Raw genomic sequence first — 15,789 nt, 5'->3', positions numbered from 1 at the left:
TATAGTAAGTGTGCATATTATTGTAGGTATCTATACGTCAGCTGAGGAATTTTTTGATGAGTGTTTTCATATTATACATCGAAGACTAGAAGGTAAAGGCATTTTTGAAATATTTGTAATATGTCTATACCAAACAAACTACTGGCATATTTATAGGCAGCAACTGATTTTATTATTTTCAAAGCCTTAATTTATGGAATGAGTTTAGACTGAATTTCTCCTGCCTCCCCTCCTCATCTTTATTTCTGCTTTATATTTCAAGGATATCATCATGCTTTGCAAAATTCTAAATTCATGAGTTATTGTTCTAAATAACCTCTTCGCTTTAAAATAACATTTTTTAAAACACCAAAATAAAAATGTACCTTTTGTAGAATTTATCTGATTATATTAAAAAAGGACAGAAATTAATTCTTTATCTTCTAGGGTATAAAAATATGACCCAACCTTAAGAAAACCTTTTATTAACTCCCATCAATTTAGTAGTTCTGTTTTTAATTATGAGTAAGAATGCAATCCTGAGGAACTTTGTGTTAAAAAATCTGCATGAGAGAGTATATAATGCATGTGTAATTACACATACAAATTAGAGTTCTGAATAATAGTATCATTACTTTGAGAAACTACTGAGAAAATAAATGGAACCCGTTTTCTACTTATCAACTGCTGAGTGTCCTAGGCATTTGTCAAGACACACTCACTAATTTTACAGTTAAATTGAACAATCTTTTCAAATTGCCATGAAATTTATAAATCCATAGAAGTAATTCTTCTCTATTTAATCAAACTAAAAGAGCCCAAGACTCCTTGGTGCATAGTATGAGATACCATGATTTTAATTAATAATTATGGAAAAGTATGTCCCATCTTAATAGGAATACTTTATTAAAATATTTATGAATAAAAACATACATAACGATCATACACACAAGCACACAAATATGAAACGATCTATAAGGTTTGGTGTTTTTGTTTTGTTTTTTTGCCAGTGACTTTCATTTATGATATTGGTAAGAGCCTTTTTACAATTCTAGCTGAACTTTATACACTTTTTCTAATCAGTATGTCTCTAAATTCTAGCGGTTGGTTTCTTTACGTTTTTTTCCCCCTGCTTTCATCATTAGCGGATTGTTAAATTTGAGGCTTATCAGACAGAAAGTGGATCCATGTAATATATTGCTTAAACTCCACCATTTTGCAATTGAAAAGAGCTGCAAAATGCTAACTTGTCAAATTCATATTCTTGTGTAAAAAATAGAAATAGCCGTAGCCAGGCACAGGCAAGGCAATTTTTAAAACTTAATATTCTTATTAATGATTAAAACTAAGATCTGCAGAATAATTATTCACAACACGTCTTACATATGCTCATGGTGGAAATATAATTTATCATTCCATTAGGGCTATTTTGAGAGTGCAACAGGATATTACACCAAGACCACTGCTGTGAATTACAGCACTGTCACGGGAAATCCAGTATGTCTAGACAATCCACAGATTTCAGTGTTTTATCCATATCTGCCTTCTGCCTTTAATATTTAGTCACTAACACTGGTCTTTTTCCAGATTTTTTCCCCAAAATTGATCTACTGTACTAGTTTTATAAAATTAGTAGAATTTCATATATCTATATCTATATCTATATCTATATATATATTTGCAATTGTTTCTTTGTTTGACTGTTCTTTATGGACATGACATTTTTAAATGAGCAATGCTGTTTCTAGAGGTGCTGAGGAAACTGGTGAGCTCAGGTACAATTCTATTTAATAAAGGATATTTCCAATTCTATTTTTCCTTATTAAAATACACAAACATTTCAGTCCAAATATTGTCGAATGTAGTTTTTTTTCTGTTTCTCACGACTTTTCGTCTACAAATATTACACAGGACAAAACTCACCAAATGTTTTGTTTCTCTTTATGTTGTTTCCCAAACTTCATAGATATCTATATATCTATATATCTATATATCTATATCTATATCTATATCTATCTATCTATATATATACACACACACAATTATAGGCTATCCCATTTTCACTTTCTTTCAGAAAAAAAAGATGTATATATATATATATATATATATATATATATATATATCCCTTTTAAATAAGAATTATATCTAAGAATTTCTTACTCAATTTAAGATATTCTAAACCACAATTTTGGAATTTCAAAGTTAAAGCTAATATATAAGCTATTCTCTGATTTATTTAGTTACTAAATTGAGTAAAGTTTAGTTTGTACCTTGCTTTTGTTAGGGTAAGTATTAATGTTCATTGGTTTACAAGCTTTATTTTAAATAACTTTGACAATATGAAGTTCTTGGGACTTTATATATTAAATAATTTGATAAAATATTTCTGAGGCCTGATTTTAACAACATATAACAAAGCTTAGAAAACTCATTGACAAAAAAAAAGTGTAATGACATTGTAGACAACAGGTTGATTTACCAAATAATTCTTCAAGTGCTGAAATATTTCTAAAATCAAAATGATTCAAGATAGCAAATAGAGATATTGTAGAGTATTTTTTTTTTAAATGAAGATTAGTATTTTTAAAATGTTAGTTTGGCATTTCAACTGTAGACACAAAAATAAGTGAGAATTTGGCAAGGACACCTTACGAGTATATTTTAATTACAGTACTAGTGTCACTTTTTTTACTTGCAGTAGTGCATTATGTATACAGCACAACCAATTCTAAGTGCATTTATGCATTACAATTTTCTTAATGCGTTAGGAGTATTGCTTTTGTCACAATAGTGCACTCCACAAAAATTGATGCAATATTTGAAGCATCTGATAACACAGAAATAATTTGATTGGGAAGTGTCCCTCTTCTAGTGAACACATCATCAGATATCAATATAGGTTTTACACATCCAAAACAAACATTGGGAAGCAATACTGAGCAAATTAATTTAGGAGAGCAATCCTTTCATGTAATCCACAAAGTCATCTCTCTGGTTTCACCTCCAAATGACAGAATCAGAAATCAGGAGTCTATCTAATTCATATGTGCATCTCAAGTTCAGCGTTGTGAGTCCCCAAATTGCACTTCTACGAAAATATTGCTGAGAAGCAACTTTTACTCCTTAATATTTTTCATCACGTAACTCCTGCACCATAACATCAGATATGTTCCTTACATCCTGTCGTGCAGGGAGGCCTGCGGGGTCTCTGCTCCCGCTCCCCACATAAGAACGCAGGATACGGTGAGGCCGAAAAGGAACACCCACGGAGCCATAGACAGGGGAGTCATACCACTATATTCTCGCTGGCAGCTGGGTTGGAGACACAGGAAACAGGAGCCACACAATTCTCAACCCTCACTGTACCACTTGCAGGCTCAACCACCATCTTCTTGCTAGCCACCATTTTTTTGCTAGCTTAGCCACGGCAGTTATATTAGTGGCCAATGGCTCACTGGTTACAGCTGACGGCCAACCAGCCACAGCTGATGGCCATCCAATCACAGTTGATGGCCATTTACTACCTGAGCCAGCAGCTTTCTTTGTGAGGCCGAGAGCCTGGAAACTGCTTTTTGGGGTTCTGTCCTCACACTCCACCCCTACAGGCTCTCACCTCACAATCTACGTGACAAGCGTCTTCTGCAAGGGAGGAGCCTGGAGGTGAATGCAATATCCTGGACACAGCCAGGCTCTCTGGGCACAGCCAGGGTTTCTCAGGGCACCACCAGTACTTCTGGGCACAGCCAGACTTCCTGGGCTTCTTAGGGTACTACCTGTCTTCCCGGACACAGTCAGGGTTTCTCAGGGCACTGCCACTCTTTCTGGGCCTCTCAGGGTACCCTGCTGGAACAACAGTGACTCACAGTCAAGGTGCTTACATGTTCTCAATGGTGACCAGTCAAGACACAAAAGCAAATATCCCCCAGTTCCACTATATGGTGGTATGTTCCCAAACAAACAGTCAAGCGGTCCATTAAATTAGGGATGGAAGGCAATTCCCCATAGTCCATAGTCATTCGCAAGGGCTGTCCTGGGGGTGAGGGACAACCTTGACCTCACCCTCATCTCCCACGGAGGACTCAGCAAGCCTTTCCTCCTGGGACAAGTCCTGCATCCGGGCTGCCTGAGCAGGAACTTCCCGGCCCACAGGGCTGCAACGACCTTTGCTTTCTCCGGCCTGTGCTGGTTGGAGAACCGTCTACACCTTTCCACCTCTCCACGGGGCTCCATCTCTCCAGCAGCTGCATGGCTTTTCCTGTGCTGGTGGGAGAACCGTCCACGTCCTCCCACCCCTCCACGGGGGTGCAGCTCTCCAGCAGCTGTTCCTCCTGGTCTTCCTGAGACTGAGTATTCGTACACACAAACTGCTCCACCGCCCTTCGGGGAGCTTTGGCCGGCACCGTACCCTGCTCGTTGTGCCATTTGTCATGCGGGAGACCCTACTCGCTGCACCATTTGTCGTGCGAGGAGGCGTGCAGGGTCTCTGCTCCTGCTCCCCACACAAGAACGCAGGATACGGTGAGGCCAAAAAGGAACACCCACGGAGCCATAGATGAGGGAGTCATATTACTATATTCTTACTGGCGGCTGGGTTAGAGACACAGGAAACAGGAGCCACACAATTCTCAACCCTCACTGCACCGCTTGCAGGCTCAGCCACCATCTTCTTGCTAGCCCCCATTTTCTGCTGGCGTAGCCACGGCAGTTATATTAGTGGCCAATGGTTCACTGGTTACAGCTGATGGCCAACTAGCGACAGCTGATGGCCATCCAATCACAGTTGATGGCCATTTACTACCTGAGCCAGCAGCTTTCTATGTGAGGCCGAGAGCCTGGAAACTGCTCTTTGGGGCTCTGTCCCCACACATCCGCATATCATTTCCTCTCAAGACCACTAACATCTCCTGAGAATGACTGATGCAAAACTGCCTTTAATGAAGACTTCCTTATAGCTGTCTGATATGGGTAGAGAAGGATTTTCTATCAGCTCTGGAAACTTTGGGAGGAAAAGATGCACTTTCATGGTCTAACCTAAATATAAATATGTACTTGTGTAGTTCCAGAAAGGTATGTGCCTTTTACTTCAGCCAGTTAGAAGACTTAGCTGGCCCCAGGAGTTTAGGGACGGGGTGAAAACTGGACAGCAGGCTATGAAGCCAGCTCCCTCTAGGTCCACAGTACCTGGGCCAATGTTTTAGGGGTCTGCTGTTCCGGTAGATTTCTTACTTCAGAAGAGGTTACTAAGATCATTTAATTTGAGCATAGTGTTCTAAGAAATTAGAACTCTAGTAGGATTCTGCAATCACTGATTAGTACTTTTTATCTTATATATTCTTTGCATTCCCTATTTGTCATTTCAGTAATATACCAAGTTTAAAGCAATCTGAATCAAGGTGGAGTGGTGACTTGACTAACCTTCCATATAGGCCAGGTGTTTGTATGCCTGGCTTCTTTGACTGTAACTTGAAAGTTTTGACCTCAGAAGAGATATGCATTACTGAGTTTCTTAAACCTGCCTTTAGTGATGGAATCATCTCTTTCTACTGCTGGATGATGTTATGTACTGTGGTTTTATCCTTGTTTTAAATCCCTATTGTTCTATTAACTGTGTCTCTCCAAGTAATCCTTGAACTTTTTCTTTAAGTTTTTTTTTTTTTCTTCTTCCTTAGTTATAGCTAACCTTTAGCTCTTTTTAAAATAAAATGTTAAATAGCATATAAATACATATAGAATACTTATAATTCATATGTATACAGATTGATCAATTTCACAAAGCATAATAAGCACCCAAGATTACAAATAGAAAACTAGTAGCATTGCAGAAGGCACCCTTTCTTCATCTCCCAGACATGTTTACTCCAAATATTATCAATTGCTCTTCTGACATTTAACATGAAAACACTGCCTGATTATGAACATTAGGTAAGATGATTCACATATATATTCTTTCCTGTTCTTGAAAGTAATGAAGAGGCTTCTACCCAGGAATACAGTTGTTGCATTTAGAAAAGGGGAAGTTGTAAGTAAATATAAAGCCACCCACATAGATGAGAGCGCTGTAAATAATAGCAGTAAGACTGACCTAATTGCATATCATAGGCTTGTCCATACAGTGAGGGGACATTTGGTTCCACAGTTAGCAAAGGAGGTGAAAATTCATGCAAGCTAGTTTATTAGATAATCTTATATAAATGAGACTTATCAGCAGTCATGTTTACCTTTCAAATAAAGCATTCATTATTAGGGGAGTACTTAGCATTTTACTAACATGTTCCAAATATGTTACAAAATTTAGAAAGGAACTGTGCAACTGTATATTACATATAGTTTTTCAAAAAGTCTTTATAAAACCTCTACGTATTAAAAAATAGTTTCAGAAAAATCTTATTTTGGAAATTATAAAACAACAACCACAGTATTGACATTGTAAATGAGTTTTAGAGGGCAGGAAACTTAATACCCCTCTTAGATAGAATCTATAGTTCATATCACAAAACATCAAGAAAATGACCAAGTCAACCTTGGTTCTCAAGGTCTCTTTGTTTATTTTTTTCCCCATCTACTTTTATATTATGTTTGTAGTTCTAACAATGAGTTTCAGAACATGATAGTGTACATATCCTCAATTTAATACATTTAGAAGTCATTACTAATAGTTTGTTTCCTTGTTCTGAAAATGTTGAAATGACCCCAAAAGCTTTGGGGTTAGAAAGGTCACTTAACTTTCCATGTCTCAATTTGTTTGATTATAAGGTGAGAACAATGTATCCCATCTACTTTGGTCTTTGGAATTTTAATGCTTAATGAATGCAAAAAGTTTCTAAGGACTTTGCTATAAAGTAGGCACATAAATAGTATTAATGACATGTCTGCTAGATAGCAATGGCAAATGTGTGAAACGTTATTTCCAAATATCAAAAATGTCAAAATACACACTTTTATCAGCTCTTAGCACTAACCTCTAAGAAGATCAAAGACCCTTCTCTTTTGTTGTGTAATAATCTCTAAAAGCTATTGATCTCAAAGTTTTTAAAACAACATACCCAAATGATATTTTTTAAAGGTTCATAGCATTAAGAAAAAATATATAAAAGTTTAGTATAAACCTATCGAAATAATGTCAGATGACACGGTAAACAATGCTTTAAAAGAAACGTACCAAATCTTTTTTGAAATAAGGTACAAATGTAATAGATACATCTGTCATCTATAAAAATTGTCTCTTGTTAGTAAAGTTACATAGATTTCAGGTGTACAATTCTGTAATACGTCATCTATACATCACATTATGTGTTCACCACCCAGAGTCAGTTCTCTTTCCATCACCATATACTTGATCCCCTGTACCCTCATCTACCACCGCCCTCGCCCCTTACACTAAAAATCTTTAATTATATATATATATACATATATATATGTATATGTATATATATATATATATACATAGTCTCTTTAGAAGTTAGGAAAGTAGCTGGAGAAGTACTCAAATGATCTTTTGTTCTATCTTTTTAAGAAACAGGGTGATCTTCAAAATGAAAGAACAACAGCAATGGAAACAAACAAACAAACAAAAAAGCAGAGAAGAGCCGATTACAGGTCAAGAAATCACACAGGAGCCACTGGCAGTTACCCCCAAACCAGCATTGATAGTGTTCATATAATAATGAGAAAAGGATGACTTTTTAGGAAATTACGAACAAGCAAATGCTCCAAATTTTAAAGAACAATATTCTGATCTTGTTTTAGATAAAATATCAAGAGGGTGATTTTTTAAATTTCTTGAAAGAGAAATAAAACTTAAGGAGTTATAGACCTTCCTTTTGGAATTGAAATATATACTAGAGCCCACCTGTCTCAACATAATTATTTTATAGATTATAAAATCAAAGTGTCAAAATTTTAGTAATTTTTCTGCCTGCTTTGCTACCTTATAATATTTGAAACCTGAGCAACCTGTTTAACGTTCCTGTGCCTCATTATTTCCATTTATAAAATGGGATTAAATAACAATGACACTTAAAATGTCCAGCATCAACTCCAAAATTTATGCATTCAAGTACAAAATTTTAGATTCTCTCTACATCTGAAAAAAACTAAGACTGAGTCTATATGACTCAAGGATCACACATCAGTTAATTATGTCATTTTTCACTATTTTATATGCACATTGAGACAATAGTAGGGTGAGTATGGATTTTATCCTACTGATTTTAGCCCACGTGCTTTTCCACATCAAAACATGAATCCATCCCTTTCTTATCCTCCAAGCAATGATATCTTCAAGCATGTTCATCCCTCCATTGCAACACTTACTTTGCTAAAGTTTCCACTTCCTCTAAAATCAGCCAGCTCCTCTGCCCAAAGTCCCTTCCCAATTCTTTCTGCCTGAACTTTCATCTCTTTTTGTACTCCTAGGGTACTCTTGATAGTCTGTTGCAACAATAGTTGCAAGTAGCCACCATTGATATTTACTTAAACACATTGTCTGACAGCCACGTTGGCTAAGTTTCTCTTCCGGTTCCTGAAAACGCCTGAGATCTATTGCCAAATAATGTTGCAACTCATACAAAGTTGATGTAGCAGTGATTGGGGGTGGGGGCCGGAGACACTATAGTAGTGATTTTTTAACCAGAGAGTCATCCAGTGATCTCTTATAAAATAACTGTGATCAGGACACTCCCCATACCAATTAAATCAGAATCTCTGCACATGGAACCCTGGCATCCATATCTTTTAAGAGCTCTCAGGAACATTGTGATATGCAGTGTAGATCAAGAACTACTGTTTAGTGCAAATATCCCTTGAGATTTTCGGCTCCTTTGAAGTAGCAAGGTTTAGAAATAGAGCCTCTTCAGGGCTTGGTAATAGTGATTGTGGCGGAAGAGTGGACACAGGCCACATAAGAGGAAAACACAAAGCCATCCCATTAGAGTCTACTAATAGCTCAGGTCATATACGTAAAATAGTAACAGCAGATTTACAAAGCTTTGGATTGAAAAGGAATGCAATGTCTTTTCAGAAAGCAAACCAACAGGAAAGATCCCTTACTAACATCTCACTTTGAATTGGACAGGTAATGTCAAAAATAAATTGTAATTGAAAATAAAAATCAAACTGATGAGCTACAGCACACTTCCTGAAGAATACTGCTAGTGTTTCAGACTTGTAACAAAGCAATGCAATTGTTGTGGGTAAAATACTACATTGTAAAATAAAAATGCTAGTGTGGCTTTCTATTTAGAGCTTCTCCAATTAAGTTACCATTCTCTGTGTATAAATAAAGACATCTTTATACTGATATGTGAAGCATGGCCCAAATGACAATGTTGGCAATATTAATGAAATGTTTTAAAATGTCGCCATGGCATATTCTTAGACTTGGATCATTTATATCTGCCAATTTACTTCTCTTTCATTCAGTAACACCTACAAGAAATAAAACTTAAATAGGTATGATGGTATTATACATTCTTGTGTTCACAAAAAGTAAAATGTTAAATAATCTTAATTTCTTTTTGTTTTCTCAGCCTCCAACATAATTCAATATTTTTATTGAAGTATGTAATTGTGAATTACTGCACATGCATGTATTACGGATGGTAAAACAGCTTGTCTACTATAAAATGCCACAAACATGTCAGTTGTTAGCTAATATGGATATTGCTCAAAGACTTGTTTAAGAATATGCAGATGTTTACATGTTAAGTAGTCTAAAATGATATTGTGGTGTTTTCCTTAATCTTGAGACTAGAAGTTTTGAGCCAAAGAGTAACACTACCATAGGTGCCAAAAAACCGTACACACGACTTGTATTCATCTTTTGTTGTTGGTATATGAATATTACAATTTTAATACAGTTTTTATTTTCCTTTCTTAAAATGTGTATACATTTTTTTGGCACCCTCTGTATCTTCAAGATTTAATTACCACAGTGGAAATGTTCTTCGTGGGTAGGACAGAGAGAAAATTACAGCTGCAAATGTCTCTTAGAAGATAAATCTGTGTACTCATATGTGCTCTACATAAAAGAGTTTCAAAAGTCTACTTAAATATGAGTTACTCAGTTCTTTTGGTTTGTTTGTTTTTCAGTTTACAAACTCCAGTGTTTTTTTGTTTTGTTTTGTTTGTTTTGTTTTCCTATGTAGCATTTTCTCACTCCCTACCAGCTGGTATCATCTTTAGTGATTGGAGTGCTCTCACATGATCAGTTCTTCAAGGGGCTCTCCCTCCAGGAACATTTTGTCTGTAACATTCATTTCGCCTTTATATGAATACAATTCATTCACATTCACAAACTGTTTTTTTTTGTGTGTTTTTTTAAGCACAGCCAGGAAATAAAACTATTATAACAACATTGTGTAAACTTTGTGAAGTCAAGGAGTGTGCTTGTTGTCTTCCCCTGCATGTTCTAGTCTATTGCCAGTTCTAGGATCATAGGTTGAGCTCAATACATTAATTGTTCAATTATTTCAATGTCATATCTATCACAATCATAACTATTATAATCAGTATTGGTATTAATCCAATTGTAGCTAACTAATTACTGACTTCTAACCGATTAAGGAATCATTTCATTTTAAGTTAATTTCTGCACATGGCTACATTTATGCCAAAACCCTTCTCACGTGGTGGAAATCTGTCCTCAGTTTCAAGAGCTCCAGATTTTACTTTCCAAAATGGTAGCTCCTCGAATGTATAGCTAGTTAAATTTAAACTAGTTACAATTACATAAAATTAAATTTTCAGTTCAATAGCCACACAATTTAAGCTACACTTCAAGTGTTTAATAGCTGCACATGACAATAGGCCACCATATTGGAAAAAGCAGATACAGAACATTTCCCTTATTCCAGAGAACACTATTGTACAGAACTACTTTAGATAGCAATTTCTAAGTGTTCCCCATGGCTCTCCACAGTGAATATTCATTATGTCGCACAGTCTATATTTTAAGCTCAAGTTGAAACATGACAGGTGAAAAAAATCTATCCATAATTTTTATGTATGACTTAACAATCTAATAGACAAAGTTAATTTTGTTAAAATAATTTATTTTTGGAGAGCTTGTTGTGTAACTAATTTCCTGATCAGACTTTTTGGTCCTGTTTTAGAAAACTTCCAATAAATATTATTTGTTTATTCAAATACAAAAGAGAATTGCATCATCTGCACTGAAAAGATGGGCTAACAAATTGAAATGGATTTATACATAAATTCCATTTGACTTTTTATTTAATAAAATTCATAACATATATACCCACAAAGTTTTGTAATAGAGTTTGTTGGCAGCAATCTGAAAAGAGTTTTGCTTAAGAGAACCATAAATTCTGCGATATTTGTTAAAATATGTTTCTCTGTGCATAGAAATATCTTTGGGGAAAAAACATGTCTATGTTGAGATGCAAAACTTTACTGGTTCCTCATTATTCCCATTATTCCCAGTATTCTATTGTATTTTTTGTTAAAGCTTATAGACTTGCAAGAAATTATAAATCATATACATCCTAAAACAGATTATTTGATATTATTCAGTGATCTCATCTTGATTGTTTTACATTGTCACCTATTTTTATCTCCATCCAATCTTAAGCAGCTGGCAATTTTTCAATGATCTCTTTTACTTTATATTTTTGAAACACATAAAGCATTAGACAGAGCTCAATAAAAAATATTGCCGTCTAGAAACAAGAGGACAAGATTTGTGAGGAAATAAGCTTTTAAACCACTGTGTTTTTAGTTATACAATGTGGGAGATGAGAGGAAATGAGTAATAAAAGGCAAAACAGTTGAGTCTCCTAGTGTGCTAAATTAAGAATTTATAGTCTGAATGATGTCTCTGTACCCTCATTCAATTTTCTATTATTGCAGATCTTAAACAATTACAAACACAGATGACATACCAATTTTCCCCTATAAATCTGCAAAAGGTGATAAATATAACATGCAAAATTCATTTTGATAGTAATGTTAATGGGGCTAATGTTCTCAAAACAAAGGAAAAATAATGATATTTAAAGAAAGCAACATTTTGAACAAATGAACATGGCTAGAAGAGCTAATATGATATATTTTTATTTTAAAACAGATAGGGCATTTACTATCCTAAAATGGTTACTAACTGCAGACAACATTGACATAAATAAACATTACAAATGTTCTCAGAAATAGAGAATGTTTCTGGAGTTGAAAAATAAATAACTATAAAACAAAACAGATTAGATTTTAATATTTGTGCAATGATACGTAACACAAATTGTTTCATTAAAGAAATACTAACCATTGACATATGGGTGATTCAATTTTTCCCTACCCAAAATACTTTAGTGTTGCTTTCTTTTTCAAGGAATCTTCCTTGAAATCTACTGAAAAATCAACCAGAGTAATGAGCTGCAGTAGTATTTCTAAGTCATATAAGACAGCAATGATTACCTAGGTAGGTTTTCTATTCTATGTAGTATGTACTTTTTTATCCTACCAATAAATAAAATAAGCTTCAACCGATACATTAAATCAGCTTATTAGCTTAAGGAGTCAGAGAAATATTGGAAAATATTAATACTAGCTAGTTCCGTGAATCACATTAGTCAACAGTCAACAACTCTTTATTGGATTTTTCAGTTTTGATTGTATTCAGAAGGAAGGTACCTTTTGCTTTTTTAATAGAACTCTATTTGAGCAAAACCTCAGCACTATTTGCATTAAAATATGTCCTACTGTCTAATTTGGTATATTAAACCTTAACATAGGAAATCATGTTAAAAGAAAGCACACTACTGTGTTGTTAATATATTTTGCTAAACATAGGTTAAACAGGTAATATAGGCATGGATATTTTTAGTGCATTTTTATTATATTCATTTGGTAAATGATTGTGACAATATAACTTAGTATTTCTTTTTCGCCAATGTCATTTGATATGTTTGGCTTACATTTATTTCTGAGAATATCAATGAAATATGAAGTGAAACCTTGGACATAAAAAATGGAAATGCTTAAATTAAAAGGAAGATATTTTAGTGATTAATATGAAATTGAATTGGAATAATTAGGATGTTTATGTATAAATACACATGTTAAAACTGAGATACAGCTCATTTTTCCAAGTTCAAATATGGAGATTAGATTAAAACTTACAATGTGTACTATTAAACACAACCCTCTACAACTGTAATATATTACATGCATCTTAATTTTAAATAGTGAAAATTTACCAAATCTTTTAAGAGTGATAGATAGCTCTCAGTAGATATAGATATAGATATAGATATAAATGTAGATGTAGATATAGATATAGATATATAGATATATACATATATACATATATACATATAGATACCTATGGCAATATACATGTATCTATATATATATACATATACAACCATATACATATATAAAATTAGACATTTTTAAATATTTTATCTAGTAAATAATTTATTACTGTGTACAAATAAGTAACCAATGGTGGTGAAATTAAGTAATTTATTTTTGTTTTAAATCTCACTATTTAATAAATTGTTTTTGTCAATTTATAAAATAGAGAATAACAGAGTACGTAAAAATTATGCTAAATATATTTTTATGAGAAAAAATCGTTCTAATAATTAAATAACTGTTAAACAGGAAGGCATAACACTTACTGTTTATTTCAGACTTTCAGGTTAGCAATGGTAATTTTCATTTCACTCTTACATCTTTATAACCATCTAGAAATAAGCCATTCCATGCTTGATGTCCAACATAGTGGATTGAACTTGACTCCTGTGAAGCTGTGTTTTCCAGCTACCCTCTATATTTGTTTCTTTGAATATTTAGAGCTGCTGTTACACTCCTTGTTCTCTGCACTTGGTTGAGAATCATTGGAGTCCATTCAGAGAGAAAGAGGATTTAAAACGCTGAACTTATCATTCAAGACTTTGGTGTTGACAGAAAAAAAAAATAATGCAAGTCTGTCTCAATTAAAATATTGACTCTAAGAATTTTTCTCTATAGAATTTTATAAAGCCTACCATTAATATACTCTAAAATAGTTCTTCATGAATTCTGTTTACTTTAATTCTCTAAAAATTGTATATTTTTGGAGGGAAAAAGAAGTATATACTTTAATAAATGTTAGTGAAAAATCTTAAGAGGAACATCTTTTTTAAAGATATAAAATTATCATGTGCAATCTCCTCACTTAATACATGGTTCTTATAGCCTATTAGTAGTAATAGAAATAATAGCAGTAGCATCTTGTTCTTCAATGAAAATTCAATATTTTCCACCACACTTCGCAGATTAAAATCTAAAAATATTTTTATCGATTTAGGTTTTCAAAACTCAAAAATTTCCTTTTCAAATTTGTTTTCTGAAGAATTCTATTAAACAAATACTTTTTTCTTGACAAGTAGAAGTTTTTAGTTTCTTATATATGTTTTATACATATTTTATATTATGTACTTAATTCTGACATCTTCAATCTTTTTTTGGGGGGGCAGGGGAACAGGACTTTATTGGGGAACAGTGTGTACTTCCAGGCCTTTTTTCCAAGTCAAGTTGTTGTCCTTTCAGTCTTAGTTGTGGAGGGCTCAGCTCAGCTCCAGGTCCAGTTGCCGTTTTCTAGTTCCATGGGGCACAACCCACCATTCCTTGCAGGAGTGAACCGGCAACCTTGTGGTTGAGAGGACGCATTCCAACCAACTGAGCCATCTGGGAGGCAGCTCAGCTCAAGGTGCCGTGTTCATTCTTAGTTGCAGGGGGCAGAGCCCACCATCCCCTATGGGACTCGAAGACTTGAACCGGCAACCATGTGGTTGAGAGCCCACTGGCCCATCTGGGAATCGAACCGGCAGCCTTCAGAGTTAGGAGCATGGAGCTCTAACCGCCTGAGCCACCGGGCCGGCCCTCTTATATTTCTTGAGTAATCATAATATTTAATGAATTGGAATACTTATAAAGCTGGAATCTGTAAAAATTTTCAAAATGCCATAATATGAATATTATTATTTGAGGTTATATTGGAATAAGACTATTTTTTTTTTTTTGTAAAGATAATGCATAGAATCTTGAAGAAAAGATCCTCTAATATGTCTTGTTTTTTTGATTGCTTAGAGACTTAAGTTCGAGAAATATTTTTGTTTCCTTTTAACAATATAATAGAGCAATACCTATTCACACTTGGCTTTAGGATCTTAAAGTCTAGGGACTTTGATGATTACAAGACTCATGACTAGAGTAATCATATATCTCTATTTCCCTGAGACAATTCTGGCTTTTGCCTGATAGCAAGGCAGGCAAATTAATGGCACTCCTCTCACTCCCAAAATTGTACCACTTCTGCCAGTGAATTATATGCTACCTCAACTTTGACACAGCTAGCATATGCAGTTCATACGATATGAACTTGATATTGCCAGATATTCTTTTTTTTTCAAAAGGAAATTTGAATTTTATGTTATTTATTTTCAAAACATTGACAATTTATTCAAATACCTAAAAACTTAACCCCATATTATGTTTTGCAGACCAATAAAACAAAACAAACAAACAAACAAACAAAAACAATTTTGACCTGGGTATATTATTGACAGACACTCATGTATTCTGAGAAAGAATATAAGGAGGGTTTTATACTGATCATTGAGAAGAAAATTAGGATCTGTTTGCTCTTCTCTTATTTTTCACCTATCAAAGAGTCATCAGGTAGATTTGGAAAATATTTCCAAAATAATAGTATAAAATAGCACTCAGCTCCTGTTTGTTGACCAGAAATAGAAATTTTAACAATAGTTCCTTGAGATGATTTGACTAAAGTGTAAATTTATTAATAGT

At 34.2% G+C, this 15,789-nt stretch overlaps 1 long non-coding RNA gene across 8 annotated transcripts in view; it reads right to left on the bottom strand.

Moving 5' to 3' along the window:
- LOC109456613 (uncharacterized) overlaps positions 1 to 15,789 on the bottom strand; it is a 311,202-nt gene that overhangs the window by 148,712 nt on the left and 146,701 nt on the right. The gene's annotated exons all lie outside the window — the stretch shown is intronic.

Source organism: Rhinolophus sinicus, chromosome 15 (assembly GCF_057876585.1).
Source record: "Rhinolophus sinicus isolate RSI-liver-muscle chromosome 15, RSI-T2T, whole genome shotgun sequence".
NCBI lineage: Eukaryota > Metazoa > Chordata > Mammalia > Chiroptera > Rhinolophidae > Rhinolophus > Rhinolophus sinicus.
Note: the sequence above shows the minus strand (reverse complement) of the source record. Positions and strands in the feature narration are given on the sequence as shown.